The sequence below is a fragment of the Rhipicephalus microplus genome, unplaced genomic scaffold (assembly GCF_043290135.1).
Source record: "Rhipicephalus microplus isolate Deutch F79 unplaced genomic scaffold, USDA_Rmic scaffold_872, whole genome shotgun sequence".
Taxonomy (NCBI): Eukaryota; Metazoa; Arthropoda; class Arachnida; order Ixodida; family Ixodidae; genus Rhipicephalus; species Rhipicephalus microplus.
Window position 1 is genome coordinate 10,001 of NW_027465425.1, and position 12,500 is coordinate 22,500.

Consider the following 12,500-nt stretch of genomic DNA (forward strand, 5'->3'; position numbering starts at 1 on the left):
GCTGACGCGGTTTCGTGCCGCCCCGGCAGACGCAGTTCGGACTTAGCACTTTTCGGCTGTGCCTGGCTGGCGGCCCACTCACTCGATCGCCATGTCTGTTTGCCACAGTTTTCCCGGTGGTGCCGCACCCGGGCTCGCCCCGGCTGACGCAGTTTTCGCGCCGCCCCGGCTGACGCGGTTTCGTGCCGCCCCGGCAGACGCGGTTTTCGCGCCGCCCCGGCTGACGCGGTTTCGTGCCGCCCCGGCAGACGCAGTTCGGACTTAGCACTTTTCGGCTGTGCCTGGCTGGCGGCCCACTCACTCAATCGCCATGTCTGTTTGCCACAGTTTTCCCGGTGGTGCCGCACCCGGGCTCGCCCCGGCTGACGCAGTTTTCGCGCCGCCCCGGCTGACGCGGTTTCGTGCCGCCCCGGCAGACGCGGTTTTCGCGCCGCCCCGGCTGACGCGGTTTCGTGCCGCCCCGGCAGACGCAGTTCGGACTTAGCACTTTTCGGCTGTGCCTGGCTGGCGGCCCACTCACTCGATCGCCATGTCTGTTTGCCACAGTTTTCCCGGTGGTGCCGCACCCGGGCTCGCCCCGGCAGACGCGTTTTTTTTTTTCTTTCGCCCCGGCTGACGCAGTTTTCGCGCCGCCCCGGCTGACGCGGTTTCGTGCCGCCCCGGCAGACGCGGTTTTTTGCGCCGCCCCGGCTGACGCGGTTTTTGCCGCCCCGGCTGACGCAGTTCGGACTTAGCACTTTTCGGCTGTGCCTGGCTGGCGGCCCACTCACTCGATCGCCATGTCTGTTTGCCACAGTTTTCCCGGTGGTGCCGCACCCGGGCTCGCCCCGGCTGACGCAGTTTTCGCGCCGCCCCGGCTGACGCGGTTTCGTGCCGCCCCGGCAGACGCGGTTTTCGCGCCGCCCCGGCTGACGCGGTTTCGTGCCGCCCCGGCAGACGCAGTTCGGACTTAGCACTTTTCGGCTGTGCCTGGCTGGCGGCCCACTCACTCGATCGCCATGTCTGTTTGCCACAGTTTTCCCGGTGGTGCCGCACCCGGGCTCGCCCCGGCTGACGCAGTTTTCGCGCCGCCCCGGCTGACGCGGTTTCGTGCCGCCCCGGCAGACGCGGTTTTCGCGCCGCCCCGGCTGACGCGGTTTCGTGCCGCCCCGGCAGACGCAGTTCGGACTTAGCACTTTTCGGCTGTGCCTGGCTGGCGGCCCACTCACTCGATCGCCATGTCTGTTTGCCACAGTTTTCCCGGTGGTGCCGCACCCGGGCTCGCCCCGGCAGACGCGTTTTTTTTTTTCTTTCGCCCCGGCTGACGCAGTTTTCGCGCCGCCCCGGCTGACGCGGTTTCGTGCCGCCCCGGCAGACGCGGTTTTTTTGCACCGCCCCGGCTGACGCGGTTTTTGCCGCCCCGGCTGACGCAGTTCGGACTTGGCACTTTTTGGCTGAGCCTGGCTGGTGGCCCACTCACTCGATCGCCATGTCTGTTAGCCACAGTTTTCCCGGTGGTGCCGCACCCGGGCTCGCCCCGGCTGACGCAGTTTTCGCGCCGCCCCGGCAGACGCGGTTTTCGCGCCGCCCCGGCTGACGCGGTTTTTGCCGCCCCGGCTGACGCAGTTCGGACTTGGCACTTTTTGGGCTGAGCCTGGCTGGCGGCCCACTCACTCGATCGCCATGTCTGTTTGCCACAGTCTTCCCGGTGGTGCCGCACCCGGGCTCGCCCCGGCAGACGCGTTTTTTTTTTCTTTCGCCCCGGCAGACGTGGTTCCCCCCCGCCCCCCTTTTCGCTCGCCCCGGCTGACGAGGTTTTCGCGCCGCCCCGGCTGACGCAGTTTTCGCGCCGCCCCGGCTGACGCGGTTTCGTGCCGCCCCGGCTGACGCGGTTTTCGCGCCGCCCCGGCTGACGCGGTTTTTGCGTCGCCCCGGCTGACACGGTTCGGACTTTGCACTTTTCGGCTGTGCCTGGCTGGCGGCCCACTCACTCGATCGCCATGTCTGTTTGCCACAGTTTTCCCGGTGGTGCCGCACCCGGGCTCGCCCCGGCTGACGCAGTTTTCGCGCCGCCCCGGCTGACGCGGTTTCGTGCCGCCCCGGCAGACGCGGTTTTCGCGCCGCCCCGGCTGACGCGGTTTCGTGCCGCCCCGGCAGACGCAGTTCGGACTTAGCACTTTTCGGCTGTGCCTGGCTGGCGGCCCACTCACTCGATCGCCATGTCTGTTTGCCACAGTTTTCCCGGTGGTGCCGCACCCGGGCTCGCCCCGGCTGACGCAGTTTTCGCGCCGCCCCGGCTGACGCGGTTTCGTGCCGCCCCGGCAGACGCGGTTTTCGCGCCGCCCCGGCTGACGCGGTTTCGTGCCGCCCCGGCAGACGCAGTTCGGACTTAGCACTTTTCGGCTGTGCCTGGCTGGCGGCCCACTCACTCGATCGCCATGTCTGTTTGCCACAGTTTTCCCGGTGGTGCCGCACCCGGGCTCGCCCCGGCAGACGCGTTTTTTTTTTTTTCTTTCGCCCCGGCTGACGCAGTTTTCGCGCCGCCCCGGCTGACGCGGTTTCGTGCCGCCCCGGCAGACGCGGTTTTTTGCGCCGCCCCGGCTGACGCGGTTTTTGCCGCCCCGGCTGACGCAGTTCGGACTTAGCACTTTTCGGCTGTGCCTGGCTGGCGGCCCACTCACTCGATCGCCATGTCTGTTTGCCACAGTTTTCCCGGTGGTGCCGCACCCGGGCTCGCCCCGGCTGACGCAGTTTTCGCGCCGCCCCGGCTGACGCGGTTTCGTGCCGCCCCGGCAGACGCGGTTTTCGCGCCGCCCCGGCTGACGCGGTTTCGTGCCGCCCCGGCAGACGCAGTTCGGACTTAGCACTTTTCGGCTGTGCCTGGCTGGCGGCCCACTCACTCGATCGCCATGTCTGTTTGCCACAGTTTTCCCGGTGGTGCCGCACCCGGGCTCGCCCCGGCTGACGCAGTTTTCGCGCCGCCCCGGCTGACGCGGTTTCGTGCCGCCCCGGCAGACGCGGTTTTCGCGCCGCCCCGGCTGACGCGGTTTCGTGCCGCCCCGGCAGACGCAGTTCGGACTTAGCACTTTTCGGCTGTGCCTGGCTGGCGGCCCACTCACTCGATCGCCATGTCTGTTTGCCACAGTTTTCCCGGTGGTGCCGCACCCGGGCTCGCCCCGGCAGACGCAGTTTTCGCGCCGCCCCGGCAGACGCGGTTTTCGCGCCGCCCCGGCTGACGCGGTTTTTGCCGCCCCGGCTGACGCAGTTCGGACTTGGCACTTTTTGGGCTGAGCCTGGCTGGCGGCCCACTCACTCGATCGCCATGTCTGTTTGCCACAGTCTTCCCGGTGGTGCCGCACCCGGGCTCGCCCCGGCAGACGCGTTTTTTTTTCTTTCGCCCCGGCAGACGTGGTTCCCCCCCCCCCCCCTTTTCGCTCGCCCCGGCTGACGAGGTTTTCGCGCCGCCCCGGCTGACGCAGTTTTCGCGCCGCCCCGGCTGACGCGGTTTCGTGCCGCCCCGGCTGACGCGGTTTTCGCGCCGCCCCGGCTGACGCGGTTTTTGCGTCGCCCCGGCTGACACGGTTCGGACTTTGCACTTTTCGGCTGTGCCTGGCTGGCGGCCCACTCACTCGATCGCCATGTCTGTTTGCCACAGTTTTCCCGGTGGTGCCGCACCCGGGCTTGCCCCGGCAGACGCGTTTTTTTTTTTTCTTTTCGCCCCGGCTGACGCAGTTTTCGCCCCGCCCCGGCTGACGCGGTTTCGTGCCGCCCCGGCAGACGCGGTTTTTTGCGCCGCCCCGGCTGACGCGGTTTTTGCCGCCCCGGCTGACGCAGTTCGGACTTTGCACTTTTTGGCTGAGCCTGGCTGGCGGCCCACTCACTCGATCGCCATGTCTGTTTGCCACAGTTTTCCCGGTGGTGCCGCACCCGGGCTCGCCCCGGCAGACGCGTTTTTTTTTTTCCTTCGCCCCGGCAGACGTGGTTCCCCCCCCCCCCCTCCGTCTTTCTTTTTGTTTTTTTTTTCGCCGCGGCTGAAGTGGATTTTTCGGTGCCTCGACGCCCCGGTAGTCGCGGTTTTTCCGTTTCCGCACGGCCCCGGCTGACGCTGCTCGGTCACAGTCGCCTTTTGTGAGGATTGCAGACTTCTTGAGCGCGGGTGTTTTTTTTTTGTTGTTGTTGTTGTTTTATTACGCATTCGCTCCAGCAGACGCTGTTTAGACTTTTTGTTTCCTCTTTTATCCTGCGACGAGGTGACGAGGTTTATTCGGTGCCCCGCCGCCCCGGCTGAAGTGATTTTTCCTGTCCCGTGCCGCCCCGGCTGACGCGGTTGGGACTTCGCGTTTGTTCGGCCGCCACGGGTTTTGGCGCACTCGCTCGGTTGCTTGTTGTTGCCACTTGTTGCGAACCCAGGTTTCTTGAGCGAGCGCGGGCGTTTTTTCTTCCTTTCTTTCTTTGTTCTATGTGTTAGCGAATCGGCCTTTAATATCACACGAGGACTCACAACCAACAATTTTCAGTTTGAAGTGTAAAAAATCTGCAGGTGTTGACGTAACTGACTTGCCCCGTACCCTTGAGTACATCCATGAAGTTCTCGTAGTACTACTAAATCGCATTATTCCAAGTGGAGAAATTCCCATAAACTTGCAAACCTCTACACGAAAATCGGTGCGCGTGATAAAGTTGAAAATTATCGTCCGATATCAAATGTGCCTTCTATAACACAAATTCTAGGAAAAAAAAAAAAAACACTTGTTCGCCGTTCTCTGCGCCGTGACTGGCAGCACTCCGGCGAAGCGAAACGGGGTCGATTCGAGCACGATATCGGCGTCTTTCGACGTGCTCGCCGGCGACCGTCGCACGAGTACGTCGCACGAGCGCGTCTGCCGGGGCGCCGTTTGCGAAGCCGACGCAAAAGTGGGAACCGCCGCTCGGATGATCGCCGCTTTCGGCAGAGTGAGTGTTGGCACTCCGGGGAAGCGAAACAGCGTGAATGCGCCCACGAAATCGGCGTATTTTGAAGTGCCCGCCGGCGACCGTCGCACGAGTACGGTAAACCGCGTCAGCCGGGGCGTAGTTCGGGACGCCGACGAAAAAGTGGGAAGCGCAACTCGGATCTTCGCCGTTTTTGCAGGAGTGAGTGGCGGCCCTCCTGCGAGACCAAGAAGCATCGATTCGTGCACGAATTCGGCGCCTTTCGACGTGATCGCCGGCGACCGTCGCTCGAGTAGGGCAAACCGCGTCTGCCGGGGCGGGCTTCGGGACGCCGATGCGAAAGTGGGAAACGCTGCTCGGATGTTCGCCGTTTTTGGCCGAGTGAGTGCTGGCACTCGGGCGAAGCCAAACGGGGCCGATTACGGCACGATATCGGCGTCTTTCGACGTGCCCGGCGGCGACCGTCGCACGAGTACGGTAAACCGCGTCAGCCCGGGCGGAGTTCGGGACGCCGATGCGAAAGTGGAGAACGCCGCTCGGATCTTCGCCGTTTTTGGAGGAGTGAGTGGCGGCACTCCGGAGAAGCCAAGGAGCGCCAATTAGCGCACGATATCGGCGTCTTTCGACGCGCTCGCCGGCGACCGTCGAACGAGTAGGGCAAACCGCGTCTGCCGGGGCGGGGTTTACGACGCCGACGCAAAAGTGGGAACCGCCGCTCGGATGTTGGCCGTTTTTGGCAGAGTGAGTGCTGGCACACCGGCGACGCGAAAGAGCGCGAAAGCGCCCACGAAAGTGGCGTATTTGGACGTGCTTGACGGCGACCGCTGCAGGAGTACGAAAAACCACGTCAGCCGGGGCGAGCGACCCACGGCGGTCTGGGTGCTTATCGCTGCTATTATAGGGGCACCCCGGCAGACGCAGAAAAAAAAAATTTTTTTTCGACCTTCTTTTTTGCTGGTCGAGCTCGGGTAACCCAGGTCGCAATGGGAGCCGCGCACGAAAGCGGCGTCGCGAGACGCGTTCGCGGTCGCTAGTCGCACGAGCTCGGCAACCGCGTCAGCCGGCGCGGAGTTCGGGATGCCGACGGCTAAGTGGGTACCGCTGCTCGGATGTTCGCCGTTTTTGGCCGAGTGAGTGCTGGCACTCCGGCGAAGCGAAACGGGGCCGATTCGGGCACGATATCGGCGTATTTCGACGTGCTCGCCGGCGACCGTCGCACGAGTACGGCAAAGCGCGTCTGCCGGGGCGAGGTTTGCGATGCCGACGAAAAAGTGGGAAGCGCCGCTCGGATCTTCGCCGTTTTTGCAGGAGTGAGTGGCGGCCCTCCTGCGAGACCAAGAAGCATCGACTCGCGCACGATATCGGTGTCTTTCGACGTGCCCGCCGGCCACCGCCGCACGAGTACGGCAAACCGCGTATGCCGGGGCGGGGTTGGCGACGCCGACGCAAAAGTGGGAACCGCCACTAGGATGTTCGCCGTTTTTGGCAGAGTGAGTGCTGGCACACCGGCGACGCGAAAGAGCGCGAAAGCGCCCACGAAAGTGGCGTATTTGGACGTGCTTGACGGCGACCGCTGCAGGAGTACGAAAAACCACGTCAGCCGGGGCGAGCGACCCACGGCGGTCTGGGTGCTTATCGCTGCTATTATAGGGGCACCCCGGCAGACGCAGAAAAAAAAAATTTTTTTTCGACCTTCTTTTTTGCTGGTCGAGCTCGGGTAACCCAGGTCGCAATGGGAGCCGCGCACGAAAGCGGCGTCGCGAGACGCGTTCGCGGTCGCTAGTCGCACGAGCTCGGCAACCGCGTCAGCCGGCGCGGAGTTCGGGATGCCGACGGCTAAGTGGGTACCGCTGCTCGGATGTTCGCCGTTTTTGGCCGAGTGAGTGCTGGCACTCCGGCGAAGCGAAACGGGGCCGATTCGGGCACGATATCGGCGTATTTCGACGTGCTCGCCGGCGACCGTCGCACGAGTACGGCAAAGCGCGTCTGCCGGGGCGAGGTTTGCGATGCCGACGAAAAAGTGGGAAGCGCCGCTCGGATCTTCGCCGTTTTTGCAGGAGTGAGTGGCGGCCCTCCTGCGAGACCAAGAAGCATCGACTCGCGCACGATATCGGTGTCTTTCGACGTGCCCGCCGGCCACCGCCGCACGAGTACGGCAAACCGCGTATGCCGGGGCGGGGTTGGCGACGCCGACGCAAAAGTGGGAACCGCCACTAGGATGTTCGCCGTTTTTGGCAGAGAGTGAGTGCTGGCACTCCGGCGAAGCGAAAGAGCGCGAATGCGCCCACGAAAGTGGCGTGTTTGGACGTGCTTGACGACGACCACCGCAGGAAAACGAAAAACCACGTCAGCCGGGGCGAGCGACCCATGGCGGTCTGGGTGCTTATCGCTGCTATTATAGGGGCACCCCGGCAGACGCAAAAAAAAAAAAAATTTTTTTTCGACATTCTTTCTTGCTCGTCGACCTCGGGTGACCCAGGTCGCAGTGGGAGCCGCGCACGAAAGCGGCGTCGCGAGACGGCTTCGCGGTCGCTAGTCGCACGAGCTCGGCAACCGCGTCTGCCGGGGCGGAGTTCGGGACGCCGACGGCTAAGTGGGAACCGCCGCTCGGATGTTCGCCGTTTGTGGCCGAGTGAGTGCTGGCACTCCGGCGAAGCCAAACGGGGCCGATTCCGGCACGATATCGGCGTCTTTCTACGTGCTCGCCGGCGACCGTCGCACGAGTACGGCAAAGTGCGTCTGCCGGGGCGGGGTTTGCGACGCGTACGCAATAGTGAGAACCGTCGCTCGGATGTTCGTCGTCTTTCGCCGAGCCAGTGCTGGCACTCCGGCGAAGCCGAACGGAGCCGATTCGGGCACGATATCGGCGTCTTTCCACGTGCTCGCCGGCGACCGTCGCACGAGTACGGTAAACCGCGTCAGCCGGGGCGGAGTTCGGGACGCCGATGCGAAAGTGGGAAGCGCCGCTCGGATCTTCGCCGTTTTTGGAGGAGTCAGTGGCGGCACTCCGGTGAAGCCAAGGTGCGCCAATTCGCGCACGATATCGGCGTCTTTCGACGTGCCCGCCGGCCACCGTCGCACGAGTACGGCAAACCTCGTCTGCCGGGGCGGGGTTTGCGACGCCGACGCAAAAGTGGGAACCGCCGCTCGGATGTTCGCCGTTTTTGGCAGAGTGAGTGCTGGCACTCCGGCGAAGCGAAAGAGCGTGAATGCGCCCACGAAAGTAGCGTATTTGGACGTGCTTGACGGCGACCGCCGCAGGAGTACGAAAAACCACGTCAGCCGGGGCGAGCGACCCACGGCGGTCTGGGTGCTTATCGCTGCTATTATAGGGGCACCCCGGCAGACGCAGAAAGAAAAAAAAAAAAAAATGGGGACATGGCGTGCGTCACCGTGCGGCTTCGCAGCGTTGCCGAAGTCGCCGAGCCCTTCGACTGAGCCGAACGGCGGACAGGGAACGTTGGTCGGCCGTTCTAACCTGTCGGTGCCACGCCGAGACGTCGTTAAGGAAAACCGCGTCGTGGGCCTCTACGACGCCGTCGAGTCGTTGTACGTTTGGTGTCCAGCGTGTCGGCGGCGAGTAGCGGACACGTCGTTCACGACTTCGGTCTTTCGCAGTCGACGCGAACTTGCGGAGAGTCGTGGTGCCTCACGTTTTCGGCAGAAACCGCGGCGGAATTTTCCCGTGCGTGCGCGCACGACCTCGGTGCTGTGCCGTCAGCGTAGTGTTGCACAAACTCGTGGCCTACCCAAGGTGCGGTACGTTTGCGGCCGTATCCTCGGTGGGAATTTCGTGAGTAGGGTCGCAAATTCTACGACCTCGGCGGGTTTGAGAGCGACGTAGACTTGTGGCACGCTCAACGTGCCACACGTTTCGGGGCACACCCGCGGTGAAATTTTCTCGAGTACGCTCGTATTAGTGCCCAAGGAGGTCTGGGTACTTATCGCTGCTATTATGTGGGGGTTCTCGTGAGCGGCGTACGCGAAAGCGACCGGGTGTCTGATATGCGGCGGGCTTCGGCCTCGTCAAGCGTGTCCTCGGGTCTGCTCCAGGGGAATCCACGGCAGTCGTCTGCAGCCTCATCCGCTTGATGCGTTAGGGGCTGGTTGTCGGACGGTGCCGTTTTACCACGATATCGAGGTGTGTTCCGTGTCGTCCTCGGGCGATTCAGATGCGAAAGCGCCGAAGACGCGGGCGTGACCCGTCGTCTGGCGGCTTTGCAGTCTCGGCTCCGTTGCTAGTTCCGGCCGGTCCACCGACAGTGCAGCGGGCTTGGGCAACCCGCACGGCGCGACCGAGTCGATGCAACGAAAAAGAGCGAGCATGAACGTGCTTCTTGCCGCACGGCTCCCACTCGTCTTTCGGGAAGGTTGTGCCGTAGCGAGCTCGAACGCCGTCATCTCGGAGTGCAAAATAAGCGTGTTGGGGCGCCTGAAGGTGGCCTCCGCCGCACACAGACTGCGTCCGGCCCGCCGAAGGCGAGGACGGACGCGCAGTCGAACGATTACCTGGTTGATCCTGCCAGTAATCATATGCTTGTCTCAAAGATTAAGCCATGCATGTCTAAGTACATGCCGAAATAAGGCGAAACCGCGAATGGCTCATTAAATCAGTTATGGTTCCTTAGATCGTTTCTTCCTACTTGGATAACTGTGGCAATTCTAGAGCTAATACATGCAGTGAGCCTGGAGCCCTTTGGGTAACGGGTGCTTTTATTAGACCAAGATCGATCGGGTTTCGGCCCGTATTGTGTGGTGACTCTGGATAACTTTGTGCTGATCGCATGGCCACGAGCCGGCGACGTTTCTTTCAAGTGTCTGCCTTATCAACTTTCGATGGTAGGTTACTTGCTTACCATGGTTGTTACGGGTAACGGAGAATCAGGGTTCGATTCCGGAGAGGGAGCCTGAGAAACGGCTACCACATCCAAGGAAGGCAGCAGGCGCGCAAATTACCCACTCCCGGCACGGGGAGGTAGTGACGAAAAATAACAATACGGGACTCTTTTGAGGCCCCGTAATTGAAATGAGTACACTCTAAATCCTTTAACGAGGATCAATTGGAGGGCAAGTCTGGTGCCAGCAGCCGCGGTAATTCCAGCTCCAATAGCGTATACTAAAGCTGCTGCGGTTAAAAAGCTCGTAGTTGGATCTCAGTTCCAGACGAGTAGTGCATCTACCCGATGCGACGGCTCGGACTGAACATCATGCCGGTTCTTTCTTGGTGCACTTCATTGTGTGCCTCGAGATGGCCGGTGCTTTTACTTTGAAAAAATTAGAGTGCTCAACGCAGGCGAGTCGCCTGAATAAACTTGCATGGAATAATAGAACAAGACCTCGTTTCTGTTCTGTTGGTTTTTGGAATACGAGGTAATGATTAAGAGGGACGGACGGGGGCATTCGTATTGCGGCGCTAGAGGTGAAATTCTTGGACCGTCGCAAGACGAACTACTGCGAAAGCATTTGCCAAGAATGTTTTCATTGATCAAGAACGAAAGTCAGAGGTTCGAAGGCGATCAGATACCGCCCTAGTTCTGACCATAAACGATGCCAACCAGCGATCCGCCTGAGTTACTCAAATGACTCGGCGGGCAGCTTCCGGGAAACCAAAGTATTTGGGTTCCGGGGGAAGTATGGTTGCAAAGCTGAAACTTAAAGGAATTGACGGAAGGGCACCACCAGGAGTGGAGCCTGCGGCTTAATTTGACTCAACACGGGAAAACTTACCCGGCCCGGACACTGGGAGGATTGACAGATTGAGAGCTCTTTCTTGATTCGGTGGATGGTGGTGCATGGCCGTTCTTAGTTGGTGGAGCGATTTGTCTGGTTAATTCCGATAACGAACGAGACTCTAGCCTATTAAATAGGTGCGGGGTTCCCAGCACCTTACAACCTTCTTAGAGGGACAAGCGGCTCCTAGCCGCACGAAACAGAGCAATAACAGGTCTGTGATGCCCTTAGATGTCCGGGGCCGCACGCGCGCTACACTGAAGGAAGCAGCGTGTCTTTATCCCTGTCTGAAAAGACTGGGTAACCCGTGGAACTTCTTTCGTGATTGGGATAGGGGCTTGCAATTGTTCCCCTTGAACGAGGAATTCCCAGTAAGCGCGAGTCATAAGCTCGCGTTGATTACGTCCCTGCCCTTTGTACACACCGCCCGTCGCTACTACCGATTGAATGATTTAGTGAGGTCTTCGGACCGATGTCCGGCGCGGCCTTTCGGTTGCGCCGGTCTGTTGGAAAGATGACCAAACTTGATCATTTAGAGGAAGTAAAAGTCGTAACAAGGTTTCCGTAGGTGAACCTGCGGAAGGATCATTAACGGATTGTGAAGGGTGAGCGCCTCAGCTGCGTCTGCGCCCGACACTTTCTGCCGCTGACCCCGTTTGGACGCGGGGTCGGCTTTTCCCCACGGGGCTGCCTGAATGTGGAGCGGCACCCCGTGACAAATTGTTGCGCCCAGCGGACGCCAACACCGCGACCTTGGACGGTCGGCCAGGTGGCGGACGCGGGTACAAACGGCGCAACGCACTCATAGGTCGGCTTTCGACCCGCCACTGCACCGTGGCTCGAAGCGCTCGAAATGCGCGACCCGACCGCTGCGGGACCGCCTAGTACTGTAAACAGGAGCGGCGGAGCGCGAACGGCGAGTCGTGGTTACGTCGGTAGAAGGCGAGGCTGCGCGTTCCCGAAACGCCAGCCGAGTGCCCTCCCGACCGTTCGAGCGTGCAAGAACGAGACCCGACAATCGCGCGGCGACTGCCAAGTACGAGAGGAACGGCACAAGCGTCGGCGGTCGGTCAAGGAACTGGCGATGTGACGGGTCCGCTGTGCACCAGTGCATACCGTCCCGCCGTCCGCGGCAAGCGCCTCCGCGTCCTCGGGTGACGGAGGCTGCCGGTCGGTTCTTGCAGGCGAGGGATCTCGCTGGCACCGGTTCGCGTTGACGCGCGGCCGGTCATGGCACGGCGATGCGACGGCCGAGGTGCGCAGTACTCGATGGAGGAACCGCACGCTCCGATGACCGTCCCGCCCTCCGCGGCGTATGCGTACCGACCGTAATGGTTGCAGCAGCGCCGGCCGGCTTTTGAATTCGCCACACGAAACACGGTGCGAGATCGCGGTTAGGGGAGCGTCGACGTTGCCAGGCGTTTTGCTTGCTGCCGAGGGAAAGGCGGCACGGCCACGTCGCGCTCGTCGCGATTAGCGGGTCTGCGCGCTTTGGGAAGGTGCCGCAACGACTTGCCGAAAGAGGAAGCACGGAAGAACGAGGGACTTGGACGTCCCGACAATTGAACGCACTTGCGGCCAGGCCCTTGCTGGCTTCGTTCTTCCGCCTCGAGTAGGCTCGTACGCGGCTCCGGCGCCGAAAGTGGTCCTTGGCACCGACTTCGGTGGACGTGGGAAGTGCCGCGCAAGTACGGCGCGCCTGGCTCCACCTGTTGGCTAAAGTAGGCAGCCGGATCGGCATTTTGGTGTGCGGTGGCAAACCGTGGATGCGAAAAAAGCTTGTGCGATTTCGTGGAACAAAAAGCGGGGGTCCCCCTTTTTATGCGGAGGAGACCGACCCGCCTGCCGTGGTGAACCGC

The 12,500-nt window shown here is 62.0% G+C and overlaps 1 non-coding gene across 1 annotated transcript; it reads left to right on the top strand.

The window, feature by feature from the left end:
• The first annotated feature begins 9,417 nt into the window (after positions 1-9,417).
• LOC142795802 (small subunit ribosomal RNA) lies at positions 9,418-11,232 on the top strand. Its single transcript, XR_012893319.1, has one exon. It is a non-coding gene; the product is annotated as a small subunit ribosomal RNA (ribosomal RNA).
• Positions 11,233-12,500: the final 1,268 nt, after the last annotated feature.